The 21897-nt window shown below is 42.0% G+C and overlaps 1 protein-coding gene across 5 annotated transcripts in view; it reads left to right on the plus strand.

Moving 5' to 3' along the window:
- Positions 1 to 21897, plus strand: part of LOC139539931 (talin-2-like) — a 148918-nt gene that overhangs the window by 27962 nt on the left and 99059 nt on the right. For 3 of the 5 annotated variants that reach the window (XM_071343342.1, XM_071343347.1, XM_071343343.1), the window contains exon 2: positions 2968 to 3016. The exons of the other annotated variants lie outside the window; for them this stretch is intronic. The gene's annotated coding sequence lies outside the window, so the exon portion shown is untranslated. The remainder of the gene's footprint in view (positions 1 to 2967; positions 3017 to 21897) is intronic. 5 annotated transcript variants of the gene reach the window in all.

Consider the following 21897-nt stretch of genomic DNA (forward strand, 5'->3'; position numbering starts at 1 on the left):
CTAATATGCATTGGTAACTAGCTTATAATAGCAATAAGGAACCTTGGGGGTTTGTGATATATGGCCAATATACTACGGCTAAGGGTCCAGGCACACCACCTCGGGCTGTATTGCTTAATTATAGCCTATTCAAAACAACTTGGGAGAGAAGCACCTCTTTGCTATTTTTCATATTTGGACAATACAGAATATGAGCAAAATATGTGTCCCTAGTTTTGTTATATTGTTTTAACATTAACATACTGTATTGCATTTTCCTGCCACTTCTGCCTCTTATAGCATGTGACACACTAATCCTGGAGAATGTTGCATTTCTCTCTAACCAAGCACATTTAGTCCATTACTGTTATCTCTTTACCTAATTTTCTACGTCATTCTGGCAATTTATGAAATGTTGTCATGCATACTGAATTGTGCATGTAAACCGTTTGCATTTATGTGCTTTATATCTCATACATTGAGTTTAGCATCCATTGCCAGTGCATTCTCACCATTGAGGCATAGAATTCCCCCAGCTCTGATGAGACCTTTTCATCTGCCTCTGAGGGAGTAATGGAGAAAGGAAGGCAGGCAGGCAGCCTGATTGTCTGCATGTGTGTTTGCTGCTGTGCATTCAGCAGTCTCTAAGCTCATTACAGTAATCAGGTTAAATAGAGGGGTTCAGGGGAGCACTTGGCCTCAGGCATTCTTCCTGCAGCCTGTGTGCCTGATCCTGTGATGAGGGGAGTTCCTATCTCTGACCCAGTGGAGAACCCTGTCCTGCTACGGCCCTGTCCAACTTCTAATGATCACCTCAAACAACCTTTGTGCGTGAAGCTTGCACACTGTGACATTCAACTGCACCCACGCTGTCATAATGATTGCCTTGTAATTGTAAGGCCCCTCGGAATCAGACATTCCTCCGCAAGTGTGTGATTGTTTTCTAACACTACCCACTCAGTGACACATTTAGTAAATACCCAATATTATCCTCTGTAATTACATCCTCTTTTTGGGGGGGGGTGAGTCAATTAAGAACAAATTCTTATTAACAATTACCACCTGGCCAATGAAAACTGAGATGTCCGGTGCATTAAAATAATATAACAGGATAAGACAGACATCACAACACAGAGGATGGGGAAATATGACAAACACAAAAGTTAATAGAGAACAGTTACAGCACAAGGAGAACAGATATCACAGCAGGACAGAAACACATGGCAACAACTCAACATTTAGTGAAAATGTTTATCTTGCACAGATTAACCCATTGATAAACCATTGATCATTTCACAGCTAAGCTTTTAGCTTACCTAGTGATGTTACCTTTTGAGCTGATGGGAAATCTTAATGTAATATGTGTATTTATGTTGTTTATTTTGTTTTTGTCGCAGTATACACTACCTAAATACACTAAAGTGTTAAACAAATTCTTCAAATAGCCACCCTTTGCCTTGATGACAGCTTTGCACACTCTTGGCATTCTCTCAACCAGCTTCACCTGGAATGCTTTTCCAACAGTCTTGAAGGAGTTCCCACATCCTGTGCACTTGTTGGCTGCTTTTCCTTCACTCTGTGGTCCGACTCATCCCAAACCATCTCGATTTGGTTGGGGTCGGGGGATTGTGAAGGCCAGGTCATCTGATGCAGCACTCCATCACTCTTCTTATTGGTCAAATAGCCCTTACACAGCCTGGAGGTGTGTTGGGTCATTGTCCTGTTGAAAAATAAATGATAATCCCACTAAGGCCAAACCAGATTGGATGGCGTATCGCTGCAGAATGCTGTGGTAGCCATGCTGGTTAAGTGTGCCTTGAATTCTAAATAAATCACAGACGGTGTCACCAGCAAAGCACCCCCACACCATAACACCTCCTCCTCCATGCTTCACGGTGGGAACCACACATGCGGAGATCCTCCGTTCACCTACTCTGCTTCTCACAAAGACATGGTGGTTGGAACCAAAAATCGCCAATTTGGCCTCATCAGACCAAAGGACAAATTTCCACCAGTTTATTGCTCGTGTTTCCTGGCCCAAGCAGTCTCTTCTTCATATTGGTGTCCTTTAGTAGTGGTTTCTTTGCACAGTCTTCTCTGAACAGTTGATGTTGAGATGTGTCTGTTACTTGAACTCTGTGAAGCATTTATTTGGGCTGAAATATCTAACGAACTTATCCTCTGCAGCAGAGGTAACTCTGGGTCATGAGAGCCAGTTTCATCATAGGGCTTGATGGTTTTTGCGAATGCCCTTGAAGAAATGTTAAAGTTCTTGAAATGTTCCGTATTGACTGACCTTCATGTCTTAAAGTAACGACTGACTGCCGTTTCTCTTTGCTTATTTGAGCTGTTCTTGCCATAATATGGACTTGGTCTTTTACCAAATAGGGCTATATTCTGTATTACCCCCCCCCCCACACCTTGTCACAACACAACTGATTGGCACAAATGCATTAAGATGGAAATAAATTCCACAAATTAACTTTGAAGAAGGCACACCTGTTAATTGAAATGCATTCCAGGTGACTACCTCATGAAGCTGGTTGAGAGAATCCCAAGAGTGTGCAAAGCTTTTGTCAAGGCAAAGGGTGACTATTTGAAGAATCTCAAATATAAAATATATTTTCATTTGGGTCACTACATATGTGTTATTTCATAGTTTTGTTGTCTTCACTATCATTCTACAATGTAGAAAATAGTAAAAATAAAGAAAAACCCTTGAATGAGTAGGTGTTCTAAAACGTTTGACCGGTAGTGTATATAGTAATTACTTTTCCATTTTATGTTACTGTGTCATCTAAGAATGCACTGAAGATAAACCACTCACTGCTTTGCTTGATCATTAAGTGTATGTTTTGAGACAATTATGGCTCTTTTGGAATGGTTATGGGTTGTCTTTTAGTAGGAGAATGTGTTCTTCAGCAACATTACATTGTCAGCCGTGCATATTTCCTTCCTGTAGCTTACTGAGTCTTTGTTTCTTTCCAGCTGTAAAAACCTGCTAAAATCCTTGGCCATTTTATGATTCAGCAATAAGGTAAGGCTTTGGTATTTTCTCTCTTATCAAGGGAAATCAGCAGTTGGGGTCTTCCTGGGGCATACATATATATACAGACAACCCTGAGGCTATGGCTGAGGACAGGAACAAGTACAAGAAGTCCCGCTTCGACCCCTGCAGAGTCATCAAATGGGCAAAATGACAATATAGGAATAAGGTGAAATGATATTACATAGGCTCTGACACCTGTCGCATGTGGCAGGGGCTACAGTCCAATATGGATTACAAAGGAAGACACAGCCATGATCTGCCCAACGATGCCTCTCTACCAGACGAACTCAATGCATTTTATGCACGCTTCAACAATAACAACACTGTGCTGTGCATGAGGGCCCTCAGCGACCCAGAGGACTGGGTGATCTTGTCTTTAATCAGGTCAACACTAGCACGGTATTCCAGGGCGCGTTCTCAGAGCATGAGCAGAACAGCTGGCAGGCATATTCACGGTCATTTTCGATCTCTCCTTGTTCTAGTCTGTATTCCCCACATCCCTAAAGCTGACCACCATCATCCCTGTTCCCAAGAACTGAGGCTTCATGCCAAAAAGACTACAGCCCTGTTGCACTCACATCTATAATCATGAAGTGCTTTGAAAGGATGGTTATGGCACACATCAACTCCATCATCCTTAATACCCGAGACCCACTCCAATTTGCATACCGCCCCAACAGATCTATAGACGATGCAACCTCAATTGCACTTAATTGCCCTCACCCACCTAGATAAGATTAATACCTTAGTTGCTGTTCATTTACAGCTCAGTATTGAACACCATTGTCCCCTCCCAAGCTCGTCACCAAACTTAGGACCCTGGGACTGAACACTTCCCTCTGCAACTGGATCCTGTACTTCCTGACGGGCCGACCCTAGGTGATGAGGGTAGGCAACATCGCCTCCGCCACGCTGATCCTCAACACGGGGGTCCCACAGAGGTGGGTGCTTAGTCCCCTCCTGTACTCCCTGTTCACCCACAACTGCGTGGTCACGCATTACTTAAAATGTTCCACGCACAGTCGTAAATAAGGAGCGACAACGCCTCTTCCCCCTCAGGAGGTTGAAAAGGTTTGGCATGGGTCCTCAAATCCTCAAAACCTTTGACAGCTTCACCATTGACAGCATCTTGGCAACAGCACCGCCCTCGATCACATGGCCCTACAGAGGGTGTTGCGGACAGCCCAGTACATCACTGGGGCCTAGCTCTCTGCCATCCAGGACTTCTATATCAGGCGGTGTAAAAGAAAGGCCCGGAAATCGTTAGACTCCAGCCACCCAGGCCATAGACTGTTCTCTCTGCTTCTGCATGGCAAGCGATACCGGTGCATCAAGTCTGACACCAACAGGCTCCTCAACAGCTTCTATCCCCAAGCCATAAGACTGCTAAATAGCTAACAAAATGGATACACTGTCTCTATGCACACTCACAGGACTCTACACACACACACACACACACACACACACATTTACTCACACATAACATGCACATATTTATACTGACTCTACACACGCATACACACTCACATACGGTCATCATATACAGTATGTTGCTGCTACTCTGTTTATCATATGTTGATGCCTAGTCACCTTACCCCTATACGTCTATACCTTACCTCTATCACTCCAGTATCCCCGCACATTGCAAAATATGGTATTGGAACTGACCCTGTATATAGCTTGCTTATTTCTCGTGTTCTTCTTATTTATAAATATTTTTTCTTAGTTTTTTTTCTATCTTATGTTGTTTTTAGTACTACATAGTTTTTTTTTCTCCAAATGTTGCAATTGCGATTTGGGTGAACTGTTGGAATCATGGAAATAGAATGATTATTCTAATTCTATAGTTAGAATATAATAGTGGGCACTTTGAATACGGTGTTGTTTGACATGACAACAAAGGAAAATGCCAGAGAGGAGTTAGGGTAGAAACCGAAGTGTTGATAAGTGTTTTCTAGGGGATCCTATAATCTTTGGCTACATTTTAATGTTTTCATCTTACCTAGTTCATGCTAACATATTCATGCTTTGTGTATTCCTCTTTGATTTAGAAGATACTGTTGCACAAACATAATGATTTTAGGTCTACACCACTGGTGTTATCAGGCTGCATAGCTAATTATGTTTGTTTTGACTAGCCAGCTAACTAGCAATCAGCATTAGCGGCTTACACGATTTAGGGCAAACTTGCTAAGAAAAGACAAACTAGATGTTTGCAGATGTAAGAAACACAAACTAATATTGTAATTATAGAAAGCTAGTGGATTTATATTAAGAAGCAAAGTGAAAACAGCCTCGTTGTCATTGTTGCCTGTGGTGCATTGACCATGCAGACTGAACGCAAGTGTCTCGTGGTCAAGGAACAACAAATGTGCTCCTTGAATGACAGGGGGCGAAGTAAACTATAAAAATGGACGTTACACACGGCGTATCACATTTAACAAACCAAACATTCAAATACCGTTATAGAAGGTAAAGTAAAAAAACGAACCAGTCCGTGCATCAATACCGGTATATCGTTAAAAAAATACAGTATACCACCCAGCCCTAGTTGAGCGTGAAAAACCCAGCAATGTTGAGGTTCTTTACACAAACCGGTGCGCCTGGCACCTACTACCAACCCCGTTCAAAGGCACTTAAATCTTTTATCTTACCCATTCACCTTCTGAATAGCACACATACAGTACATAATCTATGTCTCAATTGTCTCAAGCCTTACAAATGTTTTTTAACCTGTGTCCTCCCCTTCATCTACACTGATTCAAGTGGATTTAACAAGGGACATCAATAAGGGATCATAGCTTTCACCTGGATTTACCTGGTCCGTCTATGTTATGGAAAGAGTACGTGTTCTTAATGTTTTGTACATGCTCTATATGTTTTTTTAAAAATGGCAGTGATTTGCATATAGAGGAAACACTGACCATTGACTCATGTCAAGAATTATATTAAGTGGCTTTTGTTAGTCTTTGCTTGGGCCTGTGCTGTGAGTGAATGTCTGACTGCACAGCAAAGGCCTTTAAGGGTTTTCTCACTGCACGGTGCTGAAAGAAGCCACCTGACCTGGGAATTGCCCCAAAATGGTGTTGCTATGGCAACCTTCAGATGTGAAGCATGAAATAGTGTGCCTACGAGTCCTTAACTAAGCGTGGCAGCATCCTTCATGTGCTCGAATCCCTAATCGCTGGACAGAGGAGGCAGACTCAATGCTGCAGGACTGTTTTGAGAATATTGATTGGAAAAGGTTCAAAGATTCATCCCACCAAGACTCATCCATCGAACATTGAGGAATATCACAGGAATATCACAGGCTTCATTACGAAATGTGTTGATGATGTTGTACCCACAATAACAATCCGGACATACCCCAACCAAAAACCCAGAATGAAATTCGTACCATGATGAGAGCCCATACTGCAGCATTCAGTGTCAGCAGAATGAACCCTGATGACTCGGTGGCTCAGGGCAAGCAGGTAAGAGCGCCGCAAATCCATTAGGGGCGCAAGAAGACAATGCAAACTCAAACTTTAATCGATATTTGACAACTCAGACTCGCGACACATGTGGTAAGGACTACAGGCTATCACTGACTACAAAGGCAAATCAAGCTGTGTGGTTCCCACCGTAGCCTCCCTCCAAAGAACTTAACCCATTTTATGCTCACTTTAAGGCAGAAAATACAGAACCGTTCAGGAAGGCTCTCACTGTTCTGGATGACCAGGTGTTTTCGCTCTCCGAGGCTAACATGAGGAAAACCCTTGAGTGAATAACCACTAAGCCCAGGCCCAGATGGCATCCCTGGCCACGTCTTCAGAGTGTTCGCTGACCAGCTGGCGGGCGTCTTCTCAGACATCTTCAAACTGTCCCTGTCCCAAGCTGTAGTCCCCACTTTCTTCATCCTCCCAGTGCCCAAGAAAACCAAGATGACATGCCCAAATGACTATCTCCCCATTGCACTCACCCCTGTCATAATGAAGTGCTTTGAGAGGCTGGTCATGGCCCATATCAATGCCAGTATGCCAGGGACACTGGACCCACCAAAATTCTCCAACCGCTCCAACAGATCCACGGAAGATGCCAAGCAGCCAACAAGTGCTCAACATAACTCTTTCAAGACTGTTGGAAAAGCATTCCAGGTCAAGCTGGTTGAGAGAATGCCAAGAGTGTGCAAAGCTGTCATCAAGGCAAAGGGTGGCTCCTTTGAAATATCTCAAATATAAAATATATTTTGATTTCTTTAACACTTTTTTTGGTTAGCACATGATTCCATATGTGTTATTTCATAGTTTTGATGTCTTCACTATTATTCTACAATGTAGAAAATTGTAAAAAATAAAAACCAACCCTTGAATGAGTCAGTGTCCAAACTTTTGACTGGCACTGTATATTATACTGAGCCATTTTTACTTTATTTTCATATTCTTATCTTGATTTTTTTTATTGTTGTTGCATTGTCGAGAAGGAGCCTCGTAAGCATTTATTTGAATGGTGTATACCATGTGTATCCTCTACATACGACTAATAAAACTTGAAACTAATCGTGTAGCTCGATACTCTTGCATCGCCGTAGTGGGTCCATCAATCCAGCCACCAGCCCTGTCCTGGAGGGGCTCATTGTCCTCTCCCCTATTTCCCCATAGCACTGTCTGTATTGAACCTACAGACCCATGTACATCCACATAATCACCACACGTTAGCTCTCCTCAGATGACCCTTCAGATCTAAAGCAGGTGTTGCACAATGACTGTGGGAGTCTAATCATGGTGATCAGATGTTTGAGGTGGATTTCTGCTGGATGTTTGTTTTTCTTAATCAGAAACGGGGCTAGGCCTAGGGTCTGGTCGCAGGGCATAAATGCAGTTGAGGGGAAAAGTGCTTAAAAGGGAGTTCTGATCTGATGACTAGATGATTCTCAAAATGTGTGAATTGCAGTTCACAACAGTATCCAATTCTGTGACGGAGCTGTATGCCAAGGAGTCAACACAATCAAGTAGATTACCTTTCCTCTCTGCTACATTGTGGAGGCTGATATTTTTAGGGAGTTTCTCTGTTCTTTTCATAAAGTAGGTTTGGAAATGTGGCCAGCACAGGTCATTGGTGCTCTGGTTGGTGGGCTTGAATCAGAGGGAACGCGTGGATGCTGGCAGTGGAGTTAATGGTTCTCAGATGTCCGCCTGTGACACACCCAGACCCCATCTGAGACTAATGATAAGAAAGAGAGGTGAAATCATATGGGTGAAATGCTCAATAATTGGGAGAAGTCTATGTTCCTTACAGCTCTTCCTCTTCACTCAGTTTCTGCCATATTGTGTTCTTGATGTTTTGCTAAAACAAGTGTGAGGTCAGATGTTGATGAACATGGTTGGTGCTAGTTTTCACTGAATACGAAATATTCACGTTACATAAAACTAGTCCTTATTTCAAATGAGAGTATTGGCAATACCGAGCTGTCATGGTAGGAATGGGAATACATGTCTTTTGATATTTTGTGTGTCCTCTCAAGGGATTGTATATGGAATATTGGAGAAAAATAAATCAGCCAAGTGTGTCTTTGCGTAGCTATCTTCAGAAACGGCTTCCATTTTGTCAGCAGGCCTCCAGCACACGGTACCCTTTAGGAGAACTTTCTGAAGTGGATAATATTTTGTAGCAGGAGAAGCTGTTTGTTTACGCCTTTCCCAGACAATTTAAACATTTGATTCTCCTTTGCTTTCAGACCGTGCTGCTGAGCGGAAAACAAAGCTGCTAGAAGTGGCGTAGAGATAATGTGTGTTTGTTGACCAATAATTAATCATTTGGAGAGGGAACATACAGTAAATAGCTGTCTTCCTAATTGCGTGTTTGGAAAGGAGTCTTGCCTGAGTACTTTATCTGCTGGCTGCCTGTCTTGTTTTGTTTGGTTACCTAGCCTCCAACTATGTGTAAGAAAGTTTTACTTTGTTTTCAGACCAAGTGAGTCCTGTGAGAAGATAATTACTCCACAGCAGTAATCGTCTGTAGCAAGGCTTGAATGGATGTACCAGCAGTAGTAGTGTCTAGATAAAAGGACAGGTCATACCAGCTGAACACCAAATGAACAGGGATCCTCTCAAAGCAGTGGTTGTTACTGTTACCTTTTCACTTCTTCAGTTTGTTCAAAGTACAGAAATAACAGAAGGTCTCAGGTTAATACAATGTATAAACTTGACAGTTTTATAATGCACTCCTACACCAAGCACCCTCACTGAAGCAGTAAAACGAATATGGCAGTTTTACTGATGCGTGTTTTAAATTTTTCAGGCACACTTTGTGAAACTGGATCAGTCATCCTTCTCAATCTATTTTCCTGCCTCTGCTTTCCTCTATTGTTTTATAGTAAGTTGGCTCATACTGAACGTACACAGTTAAGTGCTCATTTTAGTGCTTTTACAATGAAAATAGCTCTTTTATGGTGACATTGTTTATCTGACATTTGAAAGCAGACTTTGGTTCAAATGTTAAAAGCACAGCAGTGAATATTTTTATAAGGATGACCTTGCAGGCAGTGGCAGCTCTGAACCTGTGGTAACTGAAGTGGCCCAGCCTGCTCCTGCTGTCCATCCTTATAAGTCCAGGAAAAGGGGGGCATTGCAAAGTCAGTGATGTGGAAACAATGGGCCAACTACATGCCCTCCCCCTGAACTTCTGCCTTCAGAGACTAAGAAGGTTTGTATGATGGTTTTTATGATTAATAAAACATTCACAAGGACATTGTCTTTGAGTGTTCCAAATACAATATGCAACCTATATCCAAATACAATTAGTCAAAAACAGGCAAGTAGATAAGAAAGGAAAATGATATTCCACAACAGTATTTTATTTTTTCACCTTTATTTAACCAGGTAAGCCAGTTGAGAACAAGTTCTCATTTACAACTGCGGCCTGGCCAAGATAAAGCAAAGCAGTGGGACAAAAACAATGACAGAGTTACACATGGGATAAACAAACGTACAGTCAATAGCACAATAGAAAAACTCTGTATACAGTGTGTGCAAATTAAGTAAGGAGGTAAGGCAACAAATAAGCCAATAGTGGCGAAGTTCTTACTGGTTGGTAGGTGATCAAATACTTATGTCATGCAATAAAATGCAAATTAATTACTTAAAAATCATACAATGTGATTTTCTGGATTTTTGTTTTAGATTCTGTCTCTCACAGTTGAATTGTACCTATGATAAAAATGACAGACCTCTACATGCTTTGTAAGTAGGAAACACTGTCGATATTGCAGGTTATCAAATACTTGTTCTCCCCACTGTATGTGCAGATGAGGATGTGCAAGTAGAAATACTGGTGTGCAAAAGAGCAGAAAAACTAAAACATATGGGGATGAGGTAGGTAGTTGGTTGGATGGGCTATTTACAGATGGGCTGTGTACAGCTGCAGCGATCGGTAAGCTGCTCTGACAGCTGACGCTTAAAGTTAGTGAGGGTGATATGAGTCTCCAACTTCAGTGATTTTTGCAATTCGTTCGAGTCATTGGCAGCAGAGAACTGGAAAGAAAGGCAGCCAAAGGAGTTGTTGGCTTTGGGGGTGACCAGTGAAATATACCTGCTGGAGCGCGTGCTACGGGTGGGTATTGCTATGGTGACCAGTGAGCTGAGATAAGGCAGAGCTATACCTAGCAAAGACTTCTAGATGACCTGGAGCCAGTGGGTTTGGCGATGAATATGTAGCGAGGACCAGCCATACAGGTCGCAGTGGTGGGTAGTATATGGGGCTTTGGTGACAAAACGGATGGCACTGTGATAGACTGCATCCAATTTGCCGAGTAGGGTGTTGGAGGCTAATTTGTAAATAAAATCAAATGTATTTATATAGCCCTTCTTACATCAGCTGATATCTCAAAGTGCTGTACAGAAACCCAGCCTAAAACCCCAAACAGCAAGCAATGCAGGTGTAGAAGCACGGTGGCTAGGAAAAACTCCCTAGGAAGGCCAGAACGTAGGAAGAAACCTAGAGAGGAACTAGGCTATGAGGCGTGACAAGTCTTCTTCTGGCTGTGCCGGGTGGAGATTATAACAGAACATGGCCAAGATGTTCAAATGTTCATAGATGACCAGCAGGGTCAAATAATAATACTAATCACAGTGGTTGTCGAGGGTGCAACAGGTCAGCACCTCAGCAGTAAATGTCAGTTGGCTTTTCATAGCCGATCATTCAGAGTATCTCTACCGCTCCTACTGTCTCTATAGAGAGTTCAAAATAGCAGGTCTGGGACAGGTAGCACGTCCGGTGAACAGGTCCGGTTACAGGTTTCCGTAACCGCAGGCAGAACAGTTGAAACTGGAGCAGCAGCACGGCCAGGTGGACTGGGGACAGCAAGGAGTCATCAGACCAGGTAGTCCTGAGGCGTGGTCCTAGGGCTCAGGTCCTCCGATCGAGAGAGAGAGAGAGAGAGAAAGAAAGAAAGAATTAGAGAGGGCATACTTAAATTCACACAGGACACCGGATAAGACAGGGGAAATACTCCAGATATAAGACTGACCAGTTGCTGTGAAGGGTGCAGAGCTGTGAAGGGTGTAGAGCTGTAGGTCGGGTTTGGGGTAGCCAGGTGGAAAGCATGGCCAGCCGTAGAGAAATGCTTATTGAAATTCTCGATTATCATGGATTTATCAGTGGTGACAGTGTTTCCTAGTCTCAGTGCATTGGGCAGCTGGGAGGAGGTGCTCTTATTCTCCATGGACTTTACAGTGCCCCAAAACTTTTCAGAATTAGTGCTACAGGAAGCAAATTTCTGTTTGAAAAAGCTAGCCTTGTCTTTCCTAACTGACTGTGTGTATTGGTTCCTGACTTCCCTGAAAAGTTGCATATCACGGGGACTATTCGATGCTAGTGCAGTACGCCACATGGGGTTTTTGTGCTGGTCAAGGGCAGTCAGTTCTGGAGTGAACCAAGGGCTATATCTGTTTTTAGTTCTACATTTTTTGAAAGGGGCATGCTTATTTAAGATGGTGAGGAAAGCACTTTTAAAGAACAACCAGGCGTCCTCTCCTGACGGTATGAGGTCAATATTCTTCCAGGATACCCGGGTCAGGTCGATTCGAAAGGCCTGCTCTCGGAAGTGTTTTAGGGAGCGTTTGACAGTGATGAGGGGTGGTCGTTTGACCGCGGACCCATAACGGATGCAGGCAATGAGGCAATCATCGCTGAGATCCTGGTTGAAAACAGCAGAGGTGTATTTAGAGGGCAAGCTGGTCAGGATGAGGGTGCCCATGTTTAAGGATTTGGGGTTGTACCTGGTAGGTTATTTGATAATTTGTGTGAGATTGAGGGCAGCTAGCTTAGTTTGTAGGTCGGCTGGGGTGTTAAGCATATCCCAATTTAGGTCACGTAGCAGTACGAACTCTGACGATAGATGGGGGGCAATCAATTCACATATGGTGTACAAGGCACAGCTGGGAGCAGAGGAGGGTCTATAACAAGCGGCAACAGGGACTTATTTCTGGAGAGATGGATCTTTAAAAGTAGAAGCTCAAACTGTTTGGGCATAGACCTGGATAGTATGACAGAACTCTTCAGGCTATCTCTACAGTAGATTGCCATTCGGCCCCTTTAGCAGTTATGTCTTGACGGAAAATGTGGAAATTTCTGAATTTTTGGTGGCCTTCCTAAGCCAGGATTCAGACACGGCTAGGACATCAGTGTTGGCGGAGTGTGCTAAAGCAGTGAATAAAGCAATCTTAGGGAGGAGGCTTCTAATGTTAACATTCATGAACCCAAGGCTTTTACGGTTGCAGAAGTCAGCAAATGAGAGCGCCTGGGGACACACAGGGCCTGGGTTAACCTCTATATCACCAGAGGAGGAGTAGGATGAGGGTACGGCTAAAGGCTATAAGAACTGGTCGTCTAGTGCTTTGGGAACAGAGAATAAAAGGAGCAGATTTCTGGCCGTGGTAGGATAGATTCAGGGCATAGTGTACAGACAAGGGTATGGTAGGGTGTGAGTACAGTGGGGGTAAACCTATGCATTGAGTGACAATGAGAGTGGTTGCATCTCTGGATGCGCTAGTTTTCCGCATGTGTGGGGGGTGGGACAAGGGGGCTATCTGAAACATGTTGAGCAGGACTAGGGGCTTCGCAGTAAAATGCAACAATGATAGCTGCCCTTAACCTTTCTCGCCCCGGGGTTCCGCTAGCGGAACACCCACAACATTCCGCATCCCTTCGCAGCGCGCGAAATTCAAAAATATATTTTTTAAATATTTAACTTCCACACATTAACAAGTCCAATACAGCAAATGAAAGATAAACATCTTGTGAATCCAGCCAACATGTCCGATTTTTAAAATGTTTTACAGCGAAAACACAATATATATTTATATTAGCTCACCACAATAGCCAAACACACAACGCCATTTATTCACCGCCAACATAGCTTTCACAAAACCCACAAATAGAGATAAAATTAATCACTAACCTTTGAACAACTTCATCAGATGACAATCTTATAACATCATGTTATACAATACATTTATGTTTTGTTCGAAAATGTGCATATTTAGAGGTATAAATCGTAGTTTTACATTGCAGCCACCATCACAAATAGCACCAAAACAGCCAGAATAATAACAGAGAGCAACGTGAAATACATAAATACTCATCATAAAACATTTATGAAAAATACATGTTGTACAGCAAATGAAAGATAAACATCTTGTGAATCCAGCCAATATTTCTGATTTTTTAAAGTGTTTTACAGCGAAAACACAATATATATTTATATTAGCTCACCACAATAGCCAAACACACAACGCCATTTATTCACCGCCAACATAGCTTTCACAAAACCCACAAATAGAGATAAAATGAATCACTAACCTTGAACAACTTCATCAGATGACAGTCTTATAACATCATATTATACAATACATTTATGTTTTGATCGAAAATTTGCATATTTAGAGGTACAAATCGTGGTTTTACATTGTGAATACGTAGCCATGATGCACCAAATTGTCCGGAGAAATTTTGGACAGTCACGTAATCTAACCAAAAAACTCATCATAAACTTTACTAAAAAATACATGTTGTACAGCAAATGAAAGATACACTGGTTCTTAATGCAACCGCTGTGTTAGATTTTTTTAAATAACTTTAGTACAACGTACAGCATGCAATATTGTGAGACAGCGCCCAACAATTCTCCGCCTTGTTGGAGCCAACACAAACCACAAAAATACGAAATAACATCATAAATATTCTCTTACGTTTGATGATCTTCCATCAGAATGTTGTGCAAGGAGTCCTAGTTCCAGAATAAATCGTTGTTTTGTTTTAGAATGTCCATTTCTTCTGTCGAATTAGCAACTTTGGCTAGCCATGTGGAGTGCACATGTCCAAGAAATCTTTGCGCATGGAACGAAAAATTCCAAAAGTCCCAATAAACGTCGAATAAACTGGTCAAACTCGGTTGAAAATCCTACTTTATGATGTTTTTCTCATATGTATCCAATAAAATCAGAGCTGGAGCATTTCGTCGTGTATACCTAACGCATTTCAGAAGACAATGTGAGGTTCCCTGGTGCGCAGTTGAATACTGCCAAAAGAGCGGACCTGTCACTCCAAAAGCTCTCATTCGGTCTCACATCAAGCTAGACACCCCATTCAACATTCTACTGCCTGTTGACATCTAGTGGAAGGCGTATGAAGTGCATACAGATCCATAAATATAAGCCAGTTGAATAGGCAGGCCCTGACTGGGAGCCCCATTTTCAGAATTTTCACTTCCTGTTTGGAAGTTTGCTGCCAAATGAGTTCTGTTTTACTCACAGATTTAATTCAAACAGTTTTAGAAACTTCAGAATGTTTTCTATCCAATAGTAATAATAATATGCATATTGTATGATCTAGAACAGAGTACGAGGCTGTTTAATTTGGGCACGATTTTTTCCCAAAGTGAAAACAGCGCCCCCTATTCACTAACAGGTTAACAGTATACAAGGCATAAAGACATTAGAGAGCGTCTTAAAGCAATCACAGGTGTTGTTTGGGAGAGCTAAGACAACAACGGGTGAGACAACAACGAATAAACAGCTAAGACAACAGCAACGGGTAATGTCGATAAATGGGCAGAGGGACAGTTGGCTACATACAGGGACTGAGTTCGAGGGCTCGGGTCGACAGATAAACAAAATGAAGGTCCATGTTAATGAACGGTCCAGCTGTGTAGCCGAGTGATCATAGGGTCCAATGAGCAGCAATCGATGGAACAGGGAGCCGTTCGGTAGTCGATTTACTACGCTAGGCGAGCGGGAGATAGCTAGCGGGCCGGGGCTAGCAGATGGATCTTCACCACATCCGCAACGCAGAGGCCGGGTGAGAGCACATCGGCCGAATTATGTAAGCAGATCAGCAGACCAGTCGTGATGGATCGGCGGGGCTCCGTGTCGACAAAGGGTCCAGGCCAAATTGGCAAGAGAGGTATTGTAGTTGGTGTACTCTGTTTGCTAGCCAGGAGATGGGCCTAGCTCGAGACTAACTGGTGCATGCTTCTGGACAAGGGCGGTAGCCACAATAGCCACTCGGTAGCAGCTAGCTAGCTGCGAAGATCCGGTGTAATGGTCCAGAGCTTGCAGCAGGAATCTGGTGATTGGAGAAAAGAAGCAGTCCGATATGCTCAGGGCTGATATCGCGCATAGTGTAATTGTGATGTAGATATTTATTTTGCCTCGTGTAAGGATATCTAGCTATCACTCTTAGAAAGTATCCTAGTCCATCACACATTGGGGCGCAGCCACTGTTTATAAGTTCCGTTCCAGTGCTCTTGATAATACAATCAGTATGCGCTGGTAGCAGACAGCAGGTAGTCCGGGACCTGCCTCCTCTGGCCTTCTGACGGATGAGACCGAGAGAGAAAGGATGGCTGTGAGCTGAGGAGAGGAGAGGCTGGACCTGAGATTGCTTTTACCTGATTTGCAGGACATTACACATTGGCCAGGATTTATATGACTGGGAGGCAATGCTCTGAGCATGTTGCTAAATACTAATGCTCTGATGCTCCCAGTCTCCTGATCCAAAGGCAGGAGGAAGTACATCTCTCCCACAGATTAATCTAATATATGTAATGCCGTATTAATGATGATTCCCCATATGTTTAACAATGAACAACTAGTAAGTCAGTCAAACTATCAATTCATACTGTAGTAGTTGGTATAATATTCCCTGAATAATTTTCTCTAAGCTTTGTTGTTTGTAAATCACTAATATCCTGTACTGTACAGTATGTGTTTTTGTTAGGTATAAGTGCCCTGAGGGCAGGGGAAAGCTCTGTAGGCACATTGAGTTTGTATTAGAGGTTTTTTTCAACGGCGATATCGATACCGATTATTGGAGGACCAAAAAAAGCCGATACCGATTAATCGGACGATTTAAAATAAAATAAAAATATTTATTTGTTATAATGACAATTACAACAATACTGAATGGACACTTATTTTAACTTAATATAATACATCAATAAAATCAATTTAGCCTCAAATAAATAATGAAACATGTTCAATTTGATTTAAATAATGCAAAAACAAAGTGTTGGAGAAGAAAGTAAAAGTGCAATATGTGCCATGTAAGAAAGCTAACGTTTAAGTTCCTTGCTCAGAACATGAGAACATATGAAAGCTGGTGGTTCCTTTTAACGTGAGTCTTCAATATTCCCAGGTAAGAAGTTATAGGTTGTAGTTATTATAGGAATTATAGGAATATTTCTCTCTATACGATTTGTATTTCATATACCTTTGACTATTGGATGTTCTTATAGGCACTTTAGTATTGCCAGTGTAACATTATAGCTTCCGTCCCTCTCCTCGCTTGAACCAGGAACACATCGACAACAGCCACCCTCGAAGCAGCGTTACCCATGCAGAGTAAGGGGAACAACTTCTCTAAGTCTCAGAGCGAGTGACGTTTGAAACGCTATTAGCGCGCACCACGCTAATTAGCTAGCAATTTCACATCAGTTACACCAGCCTAATCTTGGGAGTTGATAGGCTTGAAGTCATAAACAGCGCAATGCTTGAAGCATTGCGAAGAGCTGCTGGCAAAACGCACGTAATTGCTGTTTGAATGAATGCTTACGAGCCTGCTGGTGCCTACCATCGCTCAGTCAGACTGCTCTATCAAATCATAGACTTAATTATAACATAATAACACACAGAAATACGAGCCTTAGGTCATTAATATGTTCGAATCCGGAAACTATCATCTCAAAAACAAAACGTTTATTCTTCAGTGAAATACGGAACCGTTCCGTATTTTATCTAACGGGTGGCATCCATAAGTCTAAATATTCCTGTTACATTGCCCAACCTTCAATGTTATGTCATAATTACATAAAATTCTGGCAAAATAGTTCGCAACGAGCCAGGCGGCCCAAACTGTTGCTTATACCCTGACTCTGCGTGCAATGAACGCAAGATAAGTGACACAATTTCACCTGGTTATTATTGCCTGCTAACCTGGATTTCTTTTAGCTAAATATGCAGGTTTAAAAATATATACTAATGTGTATTGATTTTAAGAAAGGCATTGATGTTTATGGTTAGGTACGATTGTGCTTTTTTTTGCAAATGCTCTTTTGTTAAATCATCCCCCGTTTGGCGAAGTTGGCTGTCTTTGTTAGGAGGAAATAGTCTTCACACAGTTCGCAACGAGCCAGGCAGCCCAAACTGCTGCATATTCCCTGACTCTGTTGCAAGAGAAGTGACACAAATAAATTCATGTTAGCAGGCAATATTAACTAAATATGCAGGTTTAAAAATATATACTTGTGTATTGATTTTAAGAAAGGCATTGATGTTTATGGTTAGGTACACGTTGGAGCAACGACAGTCCTTTTTCGCAAATGTGCACCGCATCGATTATATGCAACGCAGGACATGCTAGATAAACTAGTAATATCATCAACCATGTGTAGTTAACTCGTGATTATGATTGATTGATTCTTTTTTATAAGAGAAGTTTAATGCTAGCTAGCAACTTACCTTGGCTTCTTACTGCATTCGTGTAACAAGCAGGCTCCTCGTGGAGTGCAATGAGAGGCAGGTGGTTAGAGCGTTGGACTAGTTAACCGTAAGGTTGCAAGATTGAATCCCCGAGCTGACAAGGTAAAACTCTATCATTCTGCCCCTGAACAAGGCGGTTAACCCACCATTCCTAGGCCATCATTGAAAATAAGAATGTGTTCTTAACTGACTTGCCTAGTTAAATAAAGGTGTAAAAAAAAAAATATCGGCCAAATCGGTGTCCAAAAATACCGATTTCCGATTGTTATGAAAACTTGAAACCGGCCCTAATTAATCGGCCGTTCCGATTAATCGGTCGACCTCTAGTATGTATGGTGTCTGTACTGGTTTTACTGTGTGTGAGAGACTGGAAGAGGGAGTATCCCAACGGTCTGTTAGCCTTTGGAAGCAGCAGCGCAATGATTTCATACGCCCACTTGAATCAGCCCAGAGGAAAAGCATGTTTGCTCTAGAGCTGCTTTCTTTTCAGAAAGAGAAATGTTAGACTTAGATGTTTTGTTTCTGTAAGCCCGCCATAGCAATGATCTCTCCTTAATTACAGTCACATTTCATGATGCTCCTCTCTACGGCTATCCTCTTCCTCTGGTAATAATAGTGCATATTACTCCAATTGCAACCTGTGTCATACTGTAGTTAGTGTAGCACGCACCAGTCAGATTCACTGCAGGAGCAGAGAAAAGAGCAACGTCATTTTGTTACTTGAGTCCTCTTTTGTTTTCGAGAAGATGGAAACAATGACGGAAATAGCCTGGAACATAAAATAGCTGTTTTGATCTTGAATTTCTCAAAATACTCACATTTTCTCTAAGCTTTTTGTTACTGCGGTAAATATAGCCCTACAAATACTGTATATCTGGGCTGCTCCAACCCAGTGGTGTTCGCAGACAGCAGCGCTTTCCCTGACTGGCGGACATCATCCTGACAAGGGCCTGAGGATGAGGGCAGAGCTGGGTGATATGGACAAAATATCATATCGTGATGGAAAGATTTTATGTGCAAATATTGATATAATAACCATCATATCGAAATAAACTTGGTGTCACGTGATGTAATGTTGTGTGGTCCTCCCACTACGACTCGTCCGGAAATCATGCAGTTTATTAGACTACAGATTAAATAAATGATGACGAACTTCAGGGTGGTGAAAGTGCAAAGTGATGAGCCTGATACTCCTTTCCAACAAATATCATGGATCTTATTCTGGTGACATGATCATCAATACTTTCCTTTTTTAATTTTTATTGATACAAAAGAGTTTAATACATTTTCTGAGTCAAACCAGCAATCGCTAGTACAATAGGAAAGCAAAAAATGGATACTGTAAATGCATAACTTGCTAGGTGAAAGAGCATATCATTTTTAAATGTTTGAAGGGAATCAATACTTGTTTGCCGTTTTAACAAATACTTTTGCTCTTTTGTCCATAATAATCTCATTGTGTAGGGTATACGTGCGCTCTAGCCAACAGCGCTCAGATACTGTACAGCACTGTATCTGCGCCATGCATGCTTACTTTCATGTGCGCACCTTCAGCGCCAGCGCTGCAGCATAGGCACTATTCATGGAAAAAACTACATGTGAGCAAATGAGCAGTTCTCAACTGTTAGCAGTATTTTACTGGCGGTAAGAACAGATGATTGCCATAATCAAGTTTCATCACTGTTTTTTGATGTATATTATATTTAACAAACAAAAAACATTGAAATACTGTTATGTAAGGTAAGGTAAATATCCAAACTGGTCCATGCATCAATACTGTTAGATAGTAAAATATGGATTACCACCCAGCCCTAGATGAGGGGGGGATGATCTGTGTCAGTCCTACTGTACCACTGCCTCTGACTAATGCTGTCAGACACCTATCCATCCACATCCTTTATCATCCGGCTCACCAATGGTATTATTCACCTGCTACATACAGTGGGGAGAACAAGTATTTGATACACTGCCGATTTTGCAGGTTTTCCTACTTACAAAGCATGTAGAGGTCTGTAATTTTTATCATAGGTACACTTCAATTGTGAGAGACGGAATCTAAAACAAAAATCCAGAAAATCACATTGTATGATTTTTAAGTAATTAATTTGCATTTTATTTATTTTATTGATTTTTGTTTTAGATTCCGTCTCTCACAATTGAAGTGTACCTATGATAAACATTACAGACCTCTACATGCTTTGTAAGTAGGAAAACCTGCAAAATCGGCAGTGTTTCAAATACTTGTTCTCCCCACTGTATGTACTGTATACCGGTGTTGTCAGCTTTTGAATGGGTTGTAATCTGTGAAATGTGTTAGTCTCTCAGTCACACACAAACTATGACCCCATGCTGCGCTGAGTGGGCTGAGTTGCAAGGCGAGATAGCGTGGCAGATGCAAGCTGAACTCCTGACTCTCACTCATACTCACTATGTCAGATCACTAACTTAAACATAAAACCAACTTCAGGTTTGTAGAAGAAATTTACGAAGGATCCAAGATCCCAGATGTTATATCAAGAAAAATCGATGTTGTACTTTAATGCTGCTTAGGGATCAGCCAGTTAAGGGGCTCTGAAAACATATTTCTCTACCCTCTTATGACCAGAGGGACCACTCAGGCTTGAAGAGAGGAATCCAAACATACCCTCCCACAGTCTTGATGGGTGGAGCCAGGGAATCCAGTCAGTCTTGGGGGCCATGACGACCCTGTGTGATTGTACACAGAGACTGAAGAAGCGTCACCCTAATTTTCTCTGGGTCATATACAGTCAATGAAGTAAGCAGACCAGACCCAGCTGCTAATGCGTTGGTGCCTTTTGGAGAGCAACCTCGTTAAGAAGACCAGAACTGAGCATTTTTTGGGGATGACCTGAGTGGCACATCTTAAATTATCCACCATCCTTGGTGTACAGTCCAGTGACTGACTGACTGACTGCAGCTGTTGGGTGGAGCTCTGCTCTAGTCTCTTCTCCTCTAGTAGCTCCTTCTACCTTGGCCAAGTCACATGCTGTTTCTTCATGTCTAACAGTGAGCCCAGCAAGGCTTTATTATAGTATACTGTATCCTGTAAGTGCCTGATCTATTCCCTCTAGAATTATTTTAACATTACATAGTATATTATACTTTCTTTGAATGTTCTGCAATTACAGTGCCTTCAGACAGGATTCACACCCCTTGACTTTTTCCAAATTTTGTTGTTACAGCCTGAATTTAGAATGTATTTAATTTAGATTTTGTGTCACTGGCCTATAGACAATGACCTATAATATTGGATTGGAATTATGTTTAATTTAAATGTTAACAAATTCATAAAAAATGTGAAGCTGAAATGTCTTGAGTCAATAACTATTCAACCCCTTTGTTATGGCAAGACTAAATAAGTTCAGGAGTGAAAATGTGCTTAACAAGTCACATAATCGCTCAGTACGGATGTTGCCTGTAAGCCATGGCTTCTGGTTGGGGTATGTACGTATGGTCACTGTGAGGACGGCGTCATCAACGCACTTATTGATGAAGACATTTACATTACATTTACATTTAAGTCATTTAGCAGACGCTCTTATCCAGAGCGACTTACAAATTGGTGCATTCACCTTATGATATCCAGTGGAACAACCACTTTACAATAGTGCATCTAACTCTTTTAAGGGGGGGGGGGGTTAGAAGGATTACTTTATCCTATCCTAGGTATTCCTTAAAGAGGTGGGGTTTCAGGTGTCTCCGGAAGGTGGTGATTGACTCCGCTGACCTGGCGTCGTGAGGGAGTTTGTTCCACCATTGGGGTGCCAGAGCAGCGAACAGTTTTGACTGGGCTGAGCGGGAACTGTACTTCCTCAGAGGTAGGGAGGCGAG

This window comes from Salvelinus alpinus, chromosome 15 (genome assembly GCF_045679555.1).
Source record: "Salvelinus alpinus chromosome 15, SLU_Salpinus.1, whole genome shotgun sequence".
Lineage (NCBI taxonomy): Eukaryota > Metazoa > Chordata > Actinopteri > Salmoniformes > Salmonidae > Salvelinus > Salvelinus alpinus.